Source organism: Chrysochloris asiatica, unplaced genomic scaffold (assembly GCF_000296735.1).
Source record: "Chrysochloris asiatica unplaced genomic scaffold, ChrAsi1.0 scaffold00382, whole genome shotgun sequence".
NCBI lineage: Eukaryota > Metazoa > Chordata > Mammalia > Afrosoricida > Chrysochloridae > Chrysochloris > Chrysochloris asiatica.
Window position 1 is genome coordinate 1028273 of NW_006408900.1, and position 6760 is coordinate 1035032.

The window sequence follows — 6760 nt, forward strand, 5'->3', positions numbered from 1 at the left end:
GAGAGAGAGAGAGAGAGAGAGAGAGAGAAAAGCAGCACCAACAAAAACAAGACTGAATACTGCAGTCTCTAATCACAGAAAAGGGAGAGGAGGGAGAGAAGAAAAAGAAGGAAAAAAAATTTTTTTTTAAATTTATAGCTTAATATGAGTATATCTTTTATGTCCTCTTTTCAAGTTCCTGCCTTCAAAGCTGCCCAAGATATTCCAAGTTGCCAGTGTTGGTTGTTATGCTATACCTTAGGCTCCAATGCAACCTTTGGCCTGTTTTGCATTTAAACTCTCTTTCCCTTCCTTCTGCCCTCTCCTACTCTTTCCCGTAATAAAAAAACAGAACAAAAAGGAGACAAATAATAAAAGTTCACGGCCCCTGCTTAGGCTGAGTATCTGTGCACATGTGTGACAGAAGAACCCACCCCGGTGAGGTTGGTGGGTGGCCACTCAGCTCAAGCCCTCCCTCTATTCACCAGAATGGAGGTGGGCAAACAGTGAGTGCGCCAATTACCAGATACCAAAGAAAGAAAAAGAAAATCAGAGCAAAACAAAACTGGCAAAGTATATTGTCCACATCTGTCCCAAGGTACCCGTGACGTTTTTTCATGGTGTCTCTGCGGCCCCTATTTCGTCTTGCTGCTTGGTCTCGCCCAGGATATTGGCTTAGGCCTCCGAGTCCGGCCCAGCAGATTCAAAAGTATGCAATTTTTTTACTTCAGCTCCAAAGCCCACAAGCTCTAAGCCTTCAAACCTTTAAAATATTCCTATCTATGTGGTTCTGAGTTTTGGAGCTCTGCCCTGGATCTACTTTGCCTAGTATTCTGTGTTATTGCTGACATTGACCTTCACTGCACCTCCACCCTAGCTGCCATCAATCCCCACCTCTACCTTGTTGATACACATACATTTTTAATTTTTAATATGTCCCATTCATCTATTTTGTCTACTTTTGTTTCTGTAATTTTTATAATGTTTGATATTCTGTGTTAGAGCCTTCACATTTGTCCCTATTTTCTCATCGATGGCCTTTTAAATTCTGGAATTCACATTTAGGTCTTTGATACATACTGAGTTGATTTTTGTATAAGGCTTGAAGTAAAGTTATTGTATCCATCTTTTGCACATTCACTTTGCAGTTCTGCCAGAACCATCTGTTGAAGGGACAATCTCCTTCCCATGCGATATGCACAAGCCATTTGTCAAAAATCAGTTTACTGTGTGTGGATGGGTTAAGTTCTGGACTATCATTCTGTTCTATTGATCAATGTATCTTTCATTGTATCAGTACCACTCTGTTTTACCACTGTAGCTGATCCTGGGTCATTTTCCTTTCCATGTAAAATTTGTAATTGTTTTTTTCCCTCTCTTTGAAGAATGTCATTGGAATGTGGATTTGGATTGCATTATATGTGTACATTGCTTTGAGCAGTATTGATATATTCACAATGTTAAGTCTTCCTATCCTGGAGCATGGTATAACCTTCCAATTTCTTAGTCTCTTTTAGTGTCTTGTAATCATGTTTTGTAGATTTCATTGTATAGGTCCTTTGTTTCTCTAGTTACATTTATTCCTAGTAATTTTATTCTTTGGGTGGCTATTGTAATTGATATGGCTTTCCTAATGTCATTTTCAGCTCTGTTAGTGTTACTATAGAGGAATCCAACTGATTTTTTATGTTGATCTTACACTTTGTTGATTCCTCCAATGAGGTCTAGTAGCTTTTTTACTGAATCTTTGGGGTTTTCTATGTATAGGATCATATAGTCTGCAAATAGAGAGTTTTACTTCCTCTTTGACAATTTGGATTCCTTTAATTTCCCATTCTTGCTGTATAGCTCTTGCTAAGACTTCCAGCATAATATTGAATAGGAGTAGTGACAAAGGGCATCCTTGTCTGGATCCTGTTCTCATGGGGAAGGCTTTCATTTCTCTCCTTTGAGAGCAATGAAACTGTTGTTTTTATAAAATTTCTCATACTTATGTTGAGCAATTTCCCTTAAATTCCTATTTTATTGAGTGTTTTATCAGTAACTAATGTTATATGTTGTCAAATGCCTTTTCTGCATCAATCGATATGATCATATGGTTATTCTCTTTTTTCTTATTTATATGATGGAATACATTGATTGTTCTTCTAATGTTGAACCATCCTTGCATCCCTGATATGAATCCCACTTGTTCATGATGTATTATCATTCTGATGTATTGCAGGATTCTATTGGCTAGAATTTTTTTGAGAATTTTTGCATCTATGTTCATGAGGGGTATTAGTCTATAATTTTCTTTCTTAATGATGTGGTTCCCTGGTTTTTGTATTAGGGTTATGCTTGAGTCACAAAATGTATTAGGAAGTTTTCCATCTTCTATATTCTGGAATAATTTTAATAGAATTAGTGAGAACTCTTTCCTGAATGTTTGGTAGAACTCACCAGTGAAGCCATCTGGGCCTGGACAAGTTTTGGTTGGGAGTTTTTTTGATCACCTAATCAATTTTTCTTTTGTTCTGGGTCTGTTCAAGTTTTCTACTTCACTTTATGGAAGTTTACATAGGTTATGTTTTTCTAAAAATATATCCATCTTTTCTAAGTTTTCAAATTTGTTGAAGTACAACTCTTAATGGTTGTTATTATCCTTTTGATTTCCTTTAGTTCCATTGTGACATCGCCCATGTGGTTTCTACTGTGTGTTATTTGTGTTTCTCCCTCTTTTCTTTTGTTAGGTTTGCCAGTTTTTTGTTTGTCAATTTTATTAATCTTTTCAAAGAATCAACTTCTTGGCCTGTTGAATCTTTCTCTAGTTTTTCTGTTTTCTATCTCATTTACTTCTACGCTTATCTTTATTATTTCTTTTCTTCTGGTGAGTGTATGTTCCCTCTGTTGGTCTGTTTCTAATTATTGGAGATGTTGTGTTAATTTTGGTTTTTCTTCTTTTTGGATGTGTGTTTTTATCACAATAAATTTTCCTCTCAGCACAGCTTTTACTGTGTCCCAAAGATTTTGGTATGTTGTGTTTTGTTCTCATTTGTTTTTAAGAACTTTCTGAATTCACGTTTAATTTCTTCTGTTATCCAGTCACTATTCAGCAGGGTGTTATTCAGTTTCTATGTATTCAACTTTATTTCCTTGGTGTTCTTATTGTTGATTTCTAGTTTTATGGCATTGAGGTTTGAAAACATGCTTTGTAGTATTTTGCTAATTGCAAATTTATGGAGGTTTTGCTTTGCGACCTAACACATGATCAATTCTCGAGAATGTTTCATGTGCATTGGAAAAGAATGTGTATAGTGCTGTGGTTGGGTTGAATGTTCTGTACACATCTATGAAGTCAAGTTAGTTGATTGTGTTGTTTAGTTCCACTGTATTGTCGAGTTCCTTTCTGGATGTTTTATCCATTTTCAAAAGTTGTGTTTTAAAGCCTCCCACTGCTACTGTAGATTTCTTTCTTTCTTGAATTGTGCTAGCCATTGCTTTATGTATCTTGGTGTTCTTTCATTTGGAGTGAAGATATTTAATACAATTTTGACATCTTGCTCAACTGACACGTTAATCATGAGATAGTATCCTTCTTTATCACTTATATTGGTTTTTATCTTAAAGTTGTTTTTATCAAGCAATAGTATTGTCACTCCTGCTTGTTGTTTTATTGCTGTTAGCTTGGTGTATTTTTTTCCATCCTTTAACTTTTAGTCTGTTTTGTCTTTGTTGTAAGGTGTGTCTCTTGCCGGCAGTATATTGAAAGGTCAGTTTTGTTATCCATTCTGCCACTCTCTGTCTCTTTATTGGTTCATTTAATCTGTTGATACTCAGTGTAATTATCGATAATTACTCTGGTAGCGTAGTGGTTACGAATCGGGCTGCGAACCTTAAAGTCAGTGGTTCGAAACTACCAGCCGCTCTGTGGGAGAAAGATGAGGCTTTCTACTCCTGTAAAGATTTACACCCTCAGAAACCCTGTACAGGGTCACTATGGGTCGGACCCAACTCGATGGCACTTAACAACAACAACAACAACATGAATTAATTGCTGTCATTATATTATGTTTTGGGTAGTGCTGTTTATTCCTTAGTTCTGCATGCCTTCTTGTGTTGAGTTCATGTTTTTTGTGTGTGTGCTAATTCTTATCAGTTTCTTCTTAGTTTTAATATTTCCTTATTCTACTTGGATTTTCATTTTCATGGTAAATTGTGAATAACTAATGTTCTTTGGAGTTACCCTATAGTCTATTAAGTTTTCCCTCCATTTAAGACAGTCTATTGTATCATGCAATCTACTTTACCTCCTCATCAACTGGATCTCTGTTCCTATATTTTTCCCTCTTCATTGTTAATATTTTGATTTTTGATTGGCATCACAGGTCCTCTGAATTCGTTATTGTAATTTGTTCTTTTCTTAACTCTGCTCTCTGTTGACTGAATTCCAGATGGTGTTGCCATGTCTGTAAATCTCTGGTTGTTTTCTGTTCTTACTGGTTTTCATTCCAAAAAACTCCCTTTAGGATGTTTTAAAGGGCTGGATTAGCTTTCACAAAATCTCTTAGCTTCTTTTCATCCTGGAATTTTTAGATTACGCTATCCTATTTAATTGACAATTTTACTGGATAGATGATTCTTGGTTGGCAGTTTTTTGTTTGTTTGTTTTTGTTTTCTTCTTTTAGTCTTTTATATATGTCTCCCCATTGCCTTCTTGCCTGCATGGTTTCTGCTGCAAAGTCAGAGTTTAATCTGATTTGCTTGTCTTTGTAATCTGATTTGCTACTTTTAGGATTCTCTCCTTGTCTTTGATTTCAAAGAGCTTGATTATGATATGTCTTGGTGATTTTATTTGGGGGTCTATCCTTCCTAGGGTTAGTTCAGCTTCTTGAATGCTTTTCTTCTCATTATTCAAGACTTTAGGGAACATTCTCCCAGTAGTTCCTCAACTACCTCCTCTGTGGACTTCTGTGATTTTTTTCTTTTCTGGAGTTCCAATTAATCTTAAGTTATTCCTCTTCATGTTATCCAGCATGAATCTTAGACTCTCTTCAGATTTTTAAATAATTTTTTCTACTTGCTGTTCTATCTTAGCAGTATTGAGTGGTTTGTCTTCCAGCTCACTGGTTCTGGCTTCCTTCTCTTCAATTCTTCTCCTTTGCTCTTTCAGTGTATTATCCATTTCTGATATTTTATTATTAATCATCTGGACTTATTTTTGCAGGTTTTGAATCATTTTGTTTGCTCCTGTAGTACTTTCCTGAATTATTCCTTATTTTCATCCACCCTTTTTGGAGCATTTGACTTTTTTCTGTATCATTCTTCTGAATTCCTTCTCAGGCAGATCCAAAGCCTGCTCTTCTTCTACTGGAAAATCTGTGGTTACTCCAGCTCATTTTTCTCAGTTTCAGTTTTCTGTTTTGGGATATGTGTTGAGATTTGTTTTGTGTGTGGTGTTTTCTGGAACATTTTCAGTAGTTAGATGGGTTTTTAATGCTTCAATGGATGTATATTGCTATGTTGTTAAATTTCCTGAGTGTCTCCTGGTAGATATGATCTGGAGATAGGCTTCCGTTTTCACATGTAATGCCTAGCAATTTGGTATTGGCTCTTATCAAGATAGTGGAATAATATGGGGTATGCTTGTCGCTTGTCTATATGAGCACACTTGGTGTCTCTTCATGGTAAGGTAGGGGGAGAAAGCTCCCATCCCCAGGAAAAGAGTGAGAACAAAAGGACCAAAGTCAGAAACAATATAAAAGTGAGACAAAAACTGCCGCTCAAAAACAAAACTAAAACAATAGTCAACTGTCCAGTAGCTTTTGCTGTGCAGGCAATTATAAAGGGTAAACTTTATGGCTGGGTCAGATGTCATAACAAGCAGCCTGCAGGACCAATGGGGCTTTCAGGAACCTCCTCTCTGTACCATAGGAAAACTATGGGCACAATGTTGGATCCTTTTGGGGTTGTGCTTTGCCTGGCTGAAGGCATCTGCTCTGGTCAATAGGGGAACCACCAGGGAAAGGAGGAAAGATAAGTGATAAATGAAAGTGAATAATAAGAAATCGGTCATACCTCTCCCTCTTGATGCAGTTCCACAGCTTCTAGCATTGTGATACTGCATCCAGTTACCTGTGGCACCACCCTTCAATCTCAGTCCAGGTTGAAGGGCCTAATAGTTGGGAAGGGTCAAATTGTTGTATTTTGCTTCTACAGTCAGATTTCTCCACAGGCGGGCACAGGAAATTGGAGCCCGGTGCCTTATACAAGATGCAAATGTCTGACGTTGCTCGAGGAAAGGTCTTTCTCTGCTTTCTTTTCCACATCTCCGTGGAGGAACCTTTCCTACCTATCTCTGCTTCACCTGCCCGCAAACTGTAAGTGAGGATTAAGGTTCTTGTTACTTGTTTTTCGAGTTTGTCTGCACTATAGGCAAGAGTAAAATAAGAGAGGAAATGAGAATGTTGAGTTTTTTTTTAAGTATGAGATGATTAATGACATTTTTCTTTATATCAGTGAATTTTAATCTTAATATGAAATTGATGAAGGGATACTGAATTGTTTTTTTTAAATTTGTAAAAGGCATTGATATTGAATAAACAATGGAAAAAGAGAAACTGTAGAAATAATCTAAAAATAAAAATAATTTACTAAGAATTTCTCTCACTATGTTGTTGTTGTTAGGTGCCATCGAGTTGGTACTGACTCATAACAACTTAATGCACAGCAGAATGAAACACTGCCCAATCCTGGGCCAATCTCACTACTGTTGTCCTGCTTGAGTCCATCGATGCTGCCA

The 6760-nt window shown here is 36.7% G+C and overlaps 1 pseudogene; it reads right to left on the reverse strand.

Annotated features, from left to right (window-relative positions):
- The window catches only part of LOC102810713, an 81100-nt pseudogene that overhangs the window by 66522 nt on the left and 7818 nt on the right, over nucleotides 1–6760 (reverse strand).